Consider the following 15,346-nt stretch of genomic DNA (forward strand, 5'->3'; position numbering starts at 1 on the left):
GAAAAGTTGCAAGGATCAAGCTTCAACATAAATACATTGTAGTTTTTGAGGAAAAAAAATATGTAGTCTTGTCTTCTATCCCTCTGGTCCTTAACTTTAACACTGATTACAACACTCCTTGATCACATAAAAGGTACATGTAATGGCAAAGTAATTGCATGTTACCCCACTTGGTCCTCATAAAGGATGTATATAATAATGCATTTAATCAATTATCCATGTAACCGTATACTTTTTTAGAATTAGTAATCGTTTACTTGCAATACATTTTATACCACACCACCATAGTTGTGTATGTACCATAATGATACACGAATAAAAAAATATGTGCTATAGTTTACCACAAAAACACACACACAACAAATCCCAAAAAGAATCAAATTGTAGATCTTTGACAATAGACAAGGACGAAACAGACCACAGTCTTCACATGTTGTTGAATTTCAAGGACTAAACGCAATTTAGTCAGAAAGCGAACGTTTAAAAATCCCATAGATACACACATGAGAATTCTGTCTTTTAACAAGCACATTAAAATGCGATGTGAATACACGAAAGGAGTTTAACACAGAAATACCAAGAAGAACTATATGTTGTAAACATATAAAAATCAAAGATCAGACTATGTTTGTGTAGGACGTTTTGTTAGTTCATTCTATAACCAAAGATCAGTGCATACTATTATGATATTGTAATTATCATATTTATTTATCTTGGCCTAATTTGTTTTGTGTGGCCTTATAACATGTATACTATTTTTACATAATACTTATAGTTGTTTACAACTGTGCAGTTTAGAAATCACTGGAACATTCATAGATACTGATGGAATGATTATAACTTTCTATTTGACTTACATAATAATTCTGGAATGATCATAATCTACGATGTGTAATTTAAACTTCTACATTGTTTTAAAAATTTCCGTTCTACATTTTTCTAGGATGTTCCGTTCTACAGTGCTCTAGGAGTTTCCATGACAACTATATATTCAAATACCGAAATTACAGATTAGACATTAACATTCTTGTATTCGCAGAAGTTTTCTCAGTTGGATTGACATTTTTATTTACGTTAACTACAACATACTAGATTGTGACTTATTGGAGCTTCTCAGACTTTATTGTTAGAAGGTGTGTTGCCTTTGTCCAAGTAAACTTCTGTTTCCGTTTTGTTACAAGGTATGGAGCTAGATTGTATAGATGTTCCCCTCCATCGTATTTATCTGAAGTCAGATTTAATTACTGGACCAGTTGTTTTGGGTGTTCGTCCTAATCTCCCTGCTGAGGGTGTTTCATTATTGCTAGGAAATGATCTAGCTAGGAACAAAGTGGTTGCTGAACCAATTGTTTACAGTGAACCGGTGGTGGATGTTAAATCACCCAAAGATTATGCTGAATTGTATCCAGCTTGTGTTGTTACTACGGCGATGGCAAGAAAACAACAAAATGAGGATTTTCAAGAAGACCAGTTTGATTTCAAGGACCTTTCTGACACTTTCCTTGCCGACATTGACGGTTCCTGTGGCCCAGAAAAGACCATCGATAAGACCACCTATTACTAACAAGCATGTAATTATGCCATAGTCAGACGTGAACAACCATTCAGTAGACAGAAGAAAATTTGTGGAAGAACAAAATAAAGACCTTGAGGTTCTTCAGCTCCGCAAAAGGGCTCAACCACAGGAGGAAGCAGACAAAGTGGCCGAATGCAATTACCATCAAGATGGCATTTTAATGAGGAAGCGGAGGCCCCCTGATGTTATCCCAGAGGAGGAATAGAGAGTGGTATACAAAGTGGTGGTGCCTCAAGTCAATAGGCAAGACATTATTGGTCTTGCCCATGACACCCCCTTGGCTGGACACTCAGGTATAAGGAAGACTTGCCTTAAGATCTTGCAGCATTTCTACTGGCCCAGACTTAGAAATGATGTCACAGAATACTGCAAATCATGCCATATATGCCAGGTTGTTGGTAAGCCTAACCAGAATATACCACCAGCACCACTTCTGCCAATTTCAGCCTTTGAAGAACCTTTCAGCAGAGTACTAATTGACTGCGTTGGACCTTTACCAAAGACCGAGACTGGAAATGCGTATTTATTGACGACCATGTGTACATCCACTTACTTTCCTGAGGCTATTCCGCTAAGGAATATCAAGACACTAACTATTGTCAAGGCTCTTATCAAATTGTTCACGTTAGTAGGACTTCCTATGTCTATAAAGTCCGACCAGGGTTCAAATTTCATGTCAGGTTTATTTCAGCAAGTCGTTTACCAGTTAGGGATTGCTCAGTATAGGTCAAGTGCTTATCATCTAGAATCTCAAGGTGCCTTAGAACGTTTTCATCAAACATTGAAGAACATGATTAGAACTTTTTGTCTTCAATTTGACAGAGAGTGGGATGATGGTTTTTATTTTTTGCTGTCCGAGAGTCTGTTTAAGAATCCCTTGGTTTTAGTCCCTTTGAGTTGGTATATGGTCATACTGTAAGGGGACCTTTGAAATTGGTTAAGGAAAAATGGCTTACTAAACACACTGACTTGAATCTTCTAAACTATGTATCTAGATTTAAAGAAAAATTGTATACTGCTTGTCAAATTGCACAGAACAATTTAAAAAATATTCAGAATAAGATAAAAATATGGTATGATCAAGATGCCAGGGACAGAGTTTTTGAGCCTGGTGATAAGGTACTTGTATTTTTGCCAGTCCCTGAACATCCTTTACAAGCTAAATATTGTAGTCCTTATACCATATAGAGTATAATATTATTGAGCCAAGTCACAGTGAATGGAGCTATCCTTGTCTCCTTGTGCCCAAACCAGATAAAACCTTTCGTTTCGTAACTGATTGCAGAAAAGTAAATTCAGTTTCAAAATCTGATTCCTATCCGATTCCAAGGATAGACGACTGCATTGATGATATTGGGCTAGCACAATTTGTGAGCAAATTTGATTTATTGATAGGTTACTGGCAGGTACCTTTGACATAGAGAGCTCGTGAAATATCAGCTTTTGTCAAACCAGACGGCTTATTTCAGTATACTGTAATGCCGTTTGGCATGAAAAGTGCCCCAGCTAGATTTCAAAGAATGATCAATAATGTTATAAAAGATTTAGACTGTTGTTATGCTTATATTGATGATTTTATTGTATGTAGTTATAGCTGGGAAGAGCATTTAACACATTTATATGATACTTTTGATAGATTGTCACAATCAAATTTGACTATTAATCTTGGAAAAAGTGAATTTTGTCAGGCCACTATTGATTATTTAGGGCATACAGTTGACCAGGGTCAAGTGAAACCTATTATGGCTAAAGTGGATGCAATTACTATTGTTCAACCATTGACTCATCTTTTACGGAACGATTCTAAATTTATCTGGAGTGATAATTGTCAAAACGCTTTTGAAAATAGCAAATCACTTTAAATTAATAGTCCAGTTCTGATCACTCCATACTTTGAAAAACATTTCAAACTTGCCGTTAGCGCAAATGATGTAGGGGTTGGAAGTGTTTTATATCAAGAAACAGATGATAATGTTGAGAAACCTATATCGTATTTTTCTAAGAAATTAGATAAACATCAGAAAAATTTTTCAACTATTGAAAAAGAGTGTTTTGCACTATTGTCTGCACTTCAACATTTTGATGTATATTTAAATCCCACTACGCATCCTATTCTTCTTTATACTGATCATAATCCTCTCACCTTCGTACATAAAATGAGAAACAAGAACCAGAGGTTGACTATGTGGAGTTTATTGTTACAGGAATATGATGTTATTGTAAAACATATTAAAGGTAAAGATAATGTAATAGCAGATTATCTAGATCTTATTAAAACACTGTATACATACTATGTATTTTTGTATATATATTGTTCATAAAAAGTTCTTGTTACACTCAAACTTTTTTTAATCATCACATTCATTTATCTTGGCCTAATTTGTTTTGTGTGGCCTTATAACATGTATAATATGTTTACATACTACTTATAGTTGTTTACAACTGTGCAGTTTAGAAATCACTGGAACATTCATAGATACTGATGGTATGATTAGAACTTTCTATTTGACTTACATAATAATTCTGGAATGATCATAATCTACGATGTGTAATTTAAACTTCTACATTGTTGTAAAAATTTCCGTTCTACATTTTTCTAGGATTTACCTTTCTACAGTGCTCTAGAAGTTTACGTGACAACTATACATACAGATACCGAAATTACAGATTCGACATTAACATTCTTGTATTCTCAGAAGTTTTTTCAGTTGGATTGACATTTTTATTTACGTTAACTACAACATACTAGATTGTGACTTATTGGACATAATATTCTTATGACGAGAAACACCCTAACCTAACAATTTTTTTTCGTGTTCATGTTTAAAGGAGATGTGCGTGTAAATAAAAACAAAAAAACAAAAAACAACCGCAAAACGCACACTTTTTTTAAATTTAAGATCAACGTAGTTTTTAACGATACACGGGTGTCTATACAATATGGTATACCCTTAATCGCTCCGAGTCTAAACAAAAAGTGTAACAAATTGCACGGCTACCATAAACAATTAATTCCCTAAATTACAAGAAATGGGTTATACCTGAAGACAACTGCGGACTACGGATAGGAAAATAATTGTGTGAGTATTTATGATATCTCCATTATTAAAGAACAAACAGTAAATATCAGAATAAAACAAATTTTAATTCTAACATTTGCATATGTATTCTGCATGTAATTCTTTTTTTATTTCAAGACCTTGATGCAACATATGTTTAAAGATAACATAACATTTGTATACTTCAAAGTTCCTATATACAATATACCTCAGATAACAAATGTAGAAGAGAGCAGAAAATATCAGTCATACGAAAATTCATAAGAGATAATTATAATCTTCAAGACTAAAATGTATATAAAAATAAGAAGATGTGATATGATTACCAATTTGAAAACTCTTTACAAGAGACCAAATGAGTAATTAACAACTATAGGTCACCGTACGGCCTTCAACAATGAGTAATAGTTTACTTTCCTAGTCACGCGCTTTTCTACATAAAACTTATCAGGGATCGCGATTCCATACAACAATCGGACGGCCAATTTAGCTACGAACTTTAAGCGCATTTAAAACCAAATGTATTACAAAGTTGTTGCTTAAATATAGAACTATAATTAGATACAATTCAGAAAAATCTTTTTAATTTTTCAAAATATATCGGGTTTTTTTCATCTAAAAATAGATTAAATGAGTATAAGGTAAACATACAATAGACTTTTAAAGTGTTTGAAGGACGTATATTCATTGATATTTAAGAAGTCAATGAAATTCGAATGGTAGTTACTGTCAGATGAAACAAAGTGATTTAATTTCAGTTGACTTTTTCTTTATAAAATGTTGATCTTTTTAGACCTGTGTCACTTTTCGTGTGTTTATTTTTTGTGGATATTAAACAGAGTGTATAGAATGGTAAAGATACGATTTAAATATTTTGAAAATGAATGTAAAAAATCAATGAAAATATTTGTACAAAAATTAGATGTCTACAAAGATTGTTTGTTTGAAGATTGTGTATGTTTCCATTAAATTAGTTTTCCATGCGCATAAATCTCTCCGAAAACTATACCAGGTATTGTAAGACCTCTGAAAATAACACTTTCAAATTATTTATTTCGTGCGTCCGAAGCGTTTTTCTGGATTTACTTTCATTGGGAATGCTCCAACCCAAACATTTGAAAGCCAGGATGTATAAAACAAAATCAAGTGAAGTGACATAATAAGATAGACAAAATCATTTCAGATGAACTTTTCCTAAGGGAGATGAAACCAGTTTCTTTTTAAATTTGTAATTTATCAACACTATTTAGGAAATAATTGTTGAAAATCATGTCAACACCGAAACACTGACTACTGAGTTGATGAAAACTTCGGGGATTAACTGTTCACTAGCAGTGGTATCAACAAAATGATAGTAAATGAAAGTAACAGTTTTAAATTTCGTGCGTCCGAAGCCCTTTTTTTTATTTTAAAGCACATAATAAAAATAACCAAGATAATTTGACCAGAGTGTATAGAATGGTAAAGATACGATTTAAATATTTTGAAAATGAATGTAAAAAATCAATGAAAATATTTGTACAAAAATTAGATGTCTACAAAGATTGTTTGTTTGAAGATTGTGTATGTTTCCATTAAATTAGTTTTCCATGCGCATAAATCTCTCCGAAAACTATACCAGGTATTGTAAGACCTCTGAAAATAACACTTTCAAATTATTTATTTCGTGCGTCCGAAGCGTTTTTCTGGATTTACTTTCATTGGGAATGCTCCAACCCAAACATTTGAAAGCCAGGATGTATAAAACAAAATCAAGTGAAGTGACATAATAAGATAGACAAAATCATTTCAGATGAACTTTTCCTAAGGGAGATAAAACCAGTTTCTTTTTAGATTTGTAATTTATCAACACTATTTAGGAAATAATTGTTGAAAATCATGTCAACACCGAAACACTGACTACTGAGTTGATGAAAACTTCGGGGATTAACTGTTCACTAGCAGTGGTATCAACAAAATGATAGTAAATGGAAGTAACAGTTTTAAATTTCGTGCGTCCGAAGCCCTTTTTTTTATTTTAAAGCACATAATAAAAATAACCAAGATAATTTGACCGAGAAAAAGACAGGCAAATAAATTTGAAAGTAGGATCAAATATAAAAAAAATAATAGTTCAATTTGATAACCTGAATGTTTATTTTATCGACAAAGATAGTTAAAAAGGTAACCATCATGAGTGAATTTAAAAGTTTGTTGCTAAACCATTCTGGTCGTAAATTACAAACTTTGGGAATGTTAATATTTGATCGTTCAATCACAACTGGACTTTATAACATCAACAACTTGTCTCTTGGCAAATTTATCAGTGCGAAGTAAGTGATAGAAAACGGATTAAGGTAGATGGGGTGTCTAAATTAAAATCCATAGAATTTTTTAATAATTTGTCAAAATGTAGTTTATATCATGTTTTTTTTTCAAAAATGTCATAACAAGTATGGGTCACCGGGCTTTTTTTCACGTTACAGGATGTGCAAAATTGCTTGATTTTGTATAGATTATGCATGGAAAACCCAATTTTGTTTGATAAAAAGAAAACTACACCATAGAATTTTAAGATAGAATATGAGAAGATAGCTCTAACAATATGCTTTCAGATAAGAAAAAGAAAAAATGGGGTCACAGGACTCGTTTTCTTGCTACATAATAAAATCAGTAAATTCACAACACATTCTATTATAAAAATTACTTTATCTGAGTTATCTCCCCTTTAATCTGAGTTATCTCCCCTTATATGGCAAATTTGAAAAAAATGAATCAAACAAACATATTCTTTTTTTGTAAAATAGAGCCGTAAATATGATAAAACACATAATTTTCTATATCAATATAAAAAGTCTTATACTTGAATTACATACTACTCATCGGTACAAGGACATCATTCGTAAATATAAATCAACATGCAGACATCTTATACGTTCAGGTATTTCACATCCAATATTATATGGTAATATTCTTTACAAAGCACAAAAATGTATGCATTCACCTCAAAAGCTAACCAAACCTTTAAACAGACTTATTTGGAAGGAATATAGTTACGATACTGTTATCAGATCATTAAGGATTGCATATTTTGGTATTAATATTGATTCACTCATAGGGTCTTTGCATCGGAAATAAACATATTTATTCTAAAACCAGTTGTTGGCATGATACGGGTTATGTTCTTCTCTTTATATTTTATGATGGTATGATACTAAACCCCTAACGGGATGGATTGTACCTGATTTTCATATGATGAAGACATAATCTTTCAATCAGTTTAATTGAGGTCTGGAGCTGGCATGTCAGTAACTGCTAGTAGTCCTTTGTTAATTTATGTATCATTGTCATTTTGCTTAGTTTCTTCTGTTACCTATTCTGACATCGGACTTGGACTTCTTTTAAACTGAGTTTAACTGTGCGTATTGCTATGTGTTTCTTTATTCTACATTGGTTAGCGGTATAGGGGGAGGATTGAGATCTCACAAAACATGTTTAACCCCGCCGCATTTTTGCGCCTGTCCCAAGTCAGGAGCCCCTAGTCTTTGTTAGTCTTGTATGTTTTTTTAATTTTAGTTCCTTCATATGTTTTGGAGTTAAGTGCGACGTTTATTTTCACTGAACCAGTACATAATTTTATTAAGGGACCAGCTGAGGGCTACCTCCGGGTGCGGGATTTTCTCGCCGCGTTGAAGACCCATTGGTGGCCTTCAGCTGTTATCTGCTTTTTGGTCGGGTTGTTGTCTCTTTGACATATTCCCCATTTCCATTCTCAATTTTACTCTCATTTTCACATTTGCACATTTCATCAAAGATCTAGACCACGATACTGTAGACAGTTTTACCTTCAAAAACTATATCCGATAACCGTGATACTGTACACCATTTTACACCTCAACAATACATATTGTTCTCGGTGTATCATCACGGTGATCAGTAATATTTTTGTCTTAAATCTGACTACAATCCTGTCGATGACCAAATCCATAGACGAAACTTTAACAAAACATTAAATCTTAATATCAATTGAAAAAAAACTACCAAATTTAATGTGTTTATCACGAGATTAAAACGTTAGCTAAGATTACTTTCGTAGAATACATATTGTTGGAGGATGTGACAGTGAAAACATCAAGATATGTGTAGGATGCTCTGTTTATATGGATACATGTAAGAATACTCTATTCGAAAAATTGAATAAATAAATAGTGTAATACTCATTTGCTTAATGCAACGTCTTATTTCAATTGGCGTATAATTGAGTTTTGTGCTACGTTTCAGGTTTGCTGTAACTGTGCTTGCGTAAAATGCTCATTCTTTCCATTCCATTTTATTGAAAGGATGAGAGTTTATGGGCCTGACACAATTACATTTTAGAAATATGCTAATAGTCAAATTTATTTGGTTTTCTCTTCATTTAGTCATACTGTGAATTCATATAGACTTTGATTGTTTCTAAGATTGCACAATATTTAAGTTATGCCTCTGTGAAATGAAAACAATGGTAATACTCTGGGGCTTATGTGTAAAGAAAGCTTCAATTAGTATGAATGATATGTAATGTATCAATGTGGAAAGTTTCGTACGAAAAGGCTGTACTTATAAATGTTAGAGTTTTATTTCGCACACTTTTTTAATCAGATCTTATCATATTGATCATACTTTGTTCGTTCTTTTGTTCACTAGTATATATAGAATATGATTTACAATGACTGAATTTACTTTATTTGACGTAAATATAACAAAAGACAGAACTTTAAATCCATTAAAAAACGTCTTTTTTTCGAAACAGGTAGTTGAGGAAATTTCATTACGTGATATTAAGTGATCTGTGACTAGTTCAATAGATGTGTAATAGTCTATTCTACATATTGATATACATGTATGTTATAAAAGTAAGTAAAATATGAATTGATCATTTTAGGCTGAAATCATTTAACACAATTCTTATTTATCTTTACATTTAGTTTTATTTTATCTATCATTGTTTTATTTATTAGAATTTAAGGGGTCGAAAGTAGGATATAATTGATTGGTTGGTTTGTAGTTGTTTACATCCTTTTCTGGTTTACTGTGCTGAATAAGTTTTCGCGTTAGGAATGTTATCACGTCGTTATTTTTATATAGATATGTACCATATGCAAAATTTAATAAATTACATTTTTATAATACAATTTATTTCAATAAGGAAGGAACACACTGACTCGATCCCCTCCCCTCCTTTCCACAAAACAAGACAGCAAAAGGTCAATGTAGGTAAACTACAAGGTAAATATTGATATAGAAATAAGAAGATGTCGTATGACTGCAAATGAGTCAACTATCCACCAGTGGTTAAGTGATAGACAATGTAGATGTAAGCAACTATATGTCACCATAAGGCCTTCTACAATGGGCATAACATATATCATGTAGTAAATTATAGAAGGTTCCGATTTAACAAAACGTGTAACAATTCAAACGAGAAATCATCGGATTGATTGATTGTTGGTTGCCTAACGTCCAGTGGCAAATATTTCATGCATTTTCAGGACGATAGAAATCATCGGAATGATTAATGTATAAAACAATTATTTAAAAACAAATATGATGGAAAGTGATCAGTTACAACCACTGAATTAAACTCTCCTGACTCGGGACAGATATCTCAATACTATGCCAGATTTAAACATGCAGTATGTATTATGCTTATTGTTAATCGAAAGCCGTAGGTGACCAACACTTGTTAACTTCTACGTCAGTTGTTCTAAGGTTGAGAATGGTCTCATTGGCAATCATACCACATCTCCTTATTTTTATTGTTAAAAAAGACCTAATTTCTAGGCAACATTTCAATCAGCAGTACAAATTCAATAGATTTAGTTTAGGGACGTCATAAATAGTATAAGAAAACATGGCCTTGTGTAATGCCAAAATGTAAGAATAGACAAAAAGAAGGATCTAATCTGTTTGAACAATGTTCAAAGTTTGAAAGGATCAATAACTTTACATGGATCGTATCTAAGTTTTCATCAACTTAAAATGAAGATGTGAGATCCCATCGATATCAAACTCTCTAACTTACAAAAAATAGAAAACAACTGAATATAAAGAAATGACACTGGTGTTTCAATTGGAAAAAAAACCCAATAATTTTAGAGTGTAATGCTTTTTTTCAAATCTGACAGTAGTTTGCAGAACTAGTGAGCAACTATGATCATTCATATCCTGTCTTTAATCGTATTCAGTAGAGAAATTTCAAAAGGTATGTAAACATTATTTAAGCAAGTATTTGTGTTACCGGTCAGCTAAATCCTGCCTCCGGTTGCGGGATTTTTTCGCTGTGTTGAAGATCTATTTGTGGCTTTCAGATGATTTCTGCTCTTTGGTCGGGTTGTTGTCTCTTTGACATATTCCCCAATTCGATTCTCAATTTTATTAATGGGATATACGCATACAGGGGGGGAAAAAGATATTTAAATGTTAAATACATTGTGCTTGGATGGAGAGTTGTCTCATTGGCACTCATACCACATCTTCTTATTTATATATAATAATCACTTATGTTTAATATGAAAAGCCAATATAAATTTTGTTTATATTAATTCGTAACAAATTTGAAGACTAGTCACACAAAAGTAGGTACAATTTAGAAAAATGTCTTCTGTTTTTTATGCTGATGAATTTCTTTCATTTACAGGTATAGAACCACTAATTAAGGCCCGGTCGGAAAGAACATACAAGAAAGTAGTACATATTTTAAACAAAATAGTTCGTACGCATAGCTGTATCTTTGTCAATAGGTGGAATATTTGGGTAGTTTTGGTATCAAATGAAAGCTTGGGGACTTGGGATCACTGTAGAACCCTTGTTGAAAGTTTCTTTTGAATAATAAAGAAGTATATACAATTTTAATAGGAGGGCTCATTTGCCCTGATCTTCTGCTCAGAAGTACCTGTTTTTGTACTATCAAACTTTCGGGAACCAGTACGCTCTAATATGCAATTAAAGGTATGTTGAATTTTTCAGCACAAGTCAGGATAAGGTATAGTTTTGACATGAAATAACTGCTACTTTATTTGAACTTAAGACAAAGTAGCCATTAATGCTTGAAATTGCAGAATTTAACATAGAAAGCAATGGGGCTATGAATTAGTGGTTTTATACCTATTACTGAAAGGCATGTGAAATTCTATTTTTAGAAATCATACCCTTTACAATGAAAATTAGTCACATTTGTTGTCAGTAATCATGTTACATTATTTTTTTGATGTAACAATTATGTTGGTGTCAAATTACAACCCTCAAATTGCTACAATAAGGTATTTCAGCCTTTTTTGAGCATTTAGCATGCACACAGTTAAGATTTTACCTGAAGTTTAAATTTTTCCATTACCTTAGACTGAAACCAATGAAACATGTATATTATGACTAGTTAGTAGTATAAATATTGCTTTTGGTCAAATTATCTAGTGAGTGTTCATGTTTTATTGAGTTTCTTAGTGAATCATTTATTTTCAAATGAAATTGATGTATACTTATATAGGATTTCCAAAATCTCACTTGAAATGCATTTTATAACCAGTTTAGCAAGTTGTCTAGCTGGGAGATACATAAAATGCTCTTTTTGATCCATGTTTATACATAAAAGTATGGTTTTTACCAAATCACTCTCCTTTTTCAACATGTAGAAAAAAGGGGGGTCAAAATTATCTATTATTTTTTATGTTTGGACCACTGTATTTATATTCAAGGAAGAATCTTTGATAAAAATAAGACAAATATGTAAGGACACTGTTATTTGAGTAGATATTAACAAATAAGAACTGGTAAACATTGAAAAAATGTCATATCTGTCACTATTAGTATTCCTATGGAGTTTTCTTTGTATAACGCATATGTTACTACCAGTCCAATTTGAGCTTGAATTCAGTGATATTGTGTTTTGACTAAAGCTTTATGTGTTTTTCTATGCTAGAAATAGATCATAGAAGGAAATTAAGTCAAGCAGAAGTCAATATAACAAGTTAGGTGCTGTTATAGGTATAGAACCACTAATTAAGGCCCGGTCGGAAAGAACATACAAGAAAGTAGTACATATTTTAAACAAAATAGTTCGTACGCATAGCTGTATCTTTGTCAATAGGTGGAATATTTGGGTAGTTTTGGTATCAAATGAAAGCTTGGGGACTTGGGATCACTGTAGAACCCTTGTTGAAAGTTTCTTTTGAATAATAAAGAAGTATATACAATTTTAATAGGAGGGCTCATTTGCCCTGATCTTCTGCTCAGAAGTACCTGTTTTTGTACTATCAAACTTCCGGGAACCAGTACGCTCTAATATGCAATTAAAGGTATGTTGAATTTTTCAGCACAAGTCAGGATAAGGTATAGTTTTGACATGAAATAACTGCTACTTTATTTGAACTTAAGACAAAGTAGCCATTAATGCTTGAAATTGCAGAATTTAACATAGAAAGCAATGGGGCTATGAATTAGTGGTTTTATACCTATAAAAAATACATGTATACATATCTTTTGCAGCCTTTAAAAAGTAAACCTAAAATCTGTTTACGAGTTCTTGTACGATACAGTTAGTTTGGTATCCATAAATTTCGATTGATTTATTGATTGAATGTTGGTTGCATAATGAGCAGTGGCAAATATGTTATGCATGTTCAGGACGAGAGCAAATAAACAATAAATACAATATGTTGGTTCTGTAATAGAGGCCGTCCGGGATGAAGGTCTTGGATATTTAGACTGTCAATAGAAAATAAGGGTAAATTCAATTAGAACAGAATTTTGCCTTGCAACACACTCACTTACTGACTCCTTTTCAACTTTTAATAGAAATTTCTGCGAAAAACACTTCTTAAATTCTGATAAAATCTACTACTAGATGATTTACGTTAAATAACTTTAAATTGAGAAATTATTAACACACTAATGTGCAAACTCCCTCAGGCAAAATTGACCAAAAAGGAATTCGGCTTTTTTTCTGGTTTTTTTTTGTTCATATTGATTTTAACGTGTTAACGTCTTATACATCCTTGGCTTTAAAATTTTTGGTTTCATGCATTCCTGATAAATGTAAATCTCGACTTTTCTTTGCTTCAGACATATTTCGTTTGTTAATATCAGCTGTTTGCCAATTGACTTAGATAGCTTTTGTTACTAAAAATACTGTACTATGTATACCAAAATTGATGTATCATAAAAAGTATGAAAGGAAAATATTTCTGGAAAGTCACAAGAAAAGACAGATATTGGAAATGATAAAGGTTTTATGTTTCGAAAGCCAAATGAAGATATCAACGACAGTTAATTTTTTTCTCAATCCGATGATTGTAGCTTATTTTAATTCCAGATTAGCTATTTTTTCTGCTTTTTTTTCTAGATATGTGTAAGAAGGTAGTAAATAGTAACAAACATCAATACATCAATATTTAACAGATGTGTTTACTTGTTTCAATTACTGTAGTAGGAGATTTTTATTGTTTTTGTCTAAATTCAAATTATCATTGTCTTTATACTTTTCAAAATGTTAGTGAAAAAAACAAAATACAATATTAAAAATTCCACATTCTACAGCTTGTATGTTCTTTAAAGTACGGGAACGACCATTCAATTTTTCGGATTTTAATTTGTCTTTAACTAAATAGTCAAAATATTTCTCCTCAAATTTTAGAATTCGAAGTTGTGATTATGTTTACATTTTATTTATACTGACAGGTTTATCGTGCAATACAACCGAGTTTGAATGCGACAATGGAAAGTGTATTGCAAAAACATTAATATGTAACGAAGGATTTGATTGTTATGACTCTCCAATATCCACAGACAGATCAGACGAAAGTAATTGTAAGTTAAAATGATTTGTGATACAAATACTAGCTTACACATTCAATAAAAAAATAGTTGTTATATTTTTTGAGTTCTTTTAATCCTGAAATACAAATTTCAGTATCATTTTTAAAGTACACTCAATTAAGAAAAGTATATCTTTTTAGAGTTGGTTTGGTTCAAAATATAATGAGAGAAAAAAGAAATATTGGCACTTTTTATTGTTAACGAAATACATATTAAGCAATCGTTGACTTAAAGAGCTCTCAATATATGTAAAACTATCCATCTTGAGGTACCCAAACGAACAAATGTTTATACAGCTCCATGATAATTAAGAAATAAAGGAAAATATTGGCACCTTACATTGATGCTGACAACAAATTTTGCCATTTAAAAATAATTGTTCTTCCCGTTTAGGTCTAACAATTCATCTTGAGGTATAAAAAGTACTCAATAAGAAGGCCAGTACATGAACATTTATATAAAGAAAAGAAATATTGTCACTTTTTATTGTTATCGACATAATTATAAGTAACCGTAGAATCATAGAGCTCTCAATTTGTGTAAACTATACAACCTGAGGTACCAAAAGGACAACATTTCAATGCTGTTACCTAATATTCATACAAAACGGAAATATTGGCAACTTATATCGATTCCAACAACAAGTTGTGCAATTTTAACCATTCGGTCCCAGTACTTAAAATCTTTCAATCCTTTATGGGTGGATTTGGCATACATAAATAAAATACAAAAATAAGAAAGCAATGAATGAGTGTTAAATTTAATATATGCCTTTTTGTGCTTCTTTGTTAAATATTTGTATGTTTTTATTGTGATTAAGATTATAACACAATATTGACTGCTATACCACTAATATTTACCCTTTATGTCTGTTTGATTT

This window comes from Mytilus californianus, unplaced genomic scaffold (assembly GCF_021869535.1).
Source record: "Mytilus californianus isolate M0D057914Y unplaced genomic scaffold, xbMytCali1.0.p SCAF_8, whole genome shotgun sequence".
Classification (NCBI taxonomy): domain Eukaryota; kingdom Metazoa; phylum Mollusca; class Bivalvia; order Mytilida; family Mytilidae; genus Mytilus; species Mytilus californianus.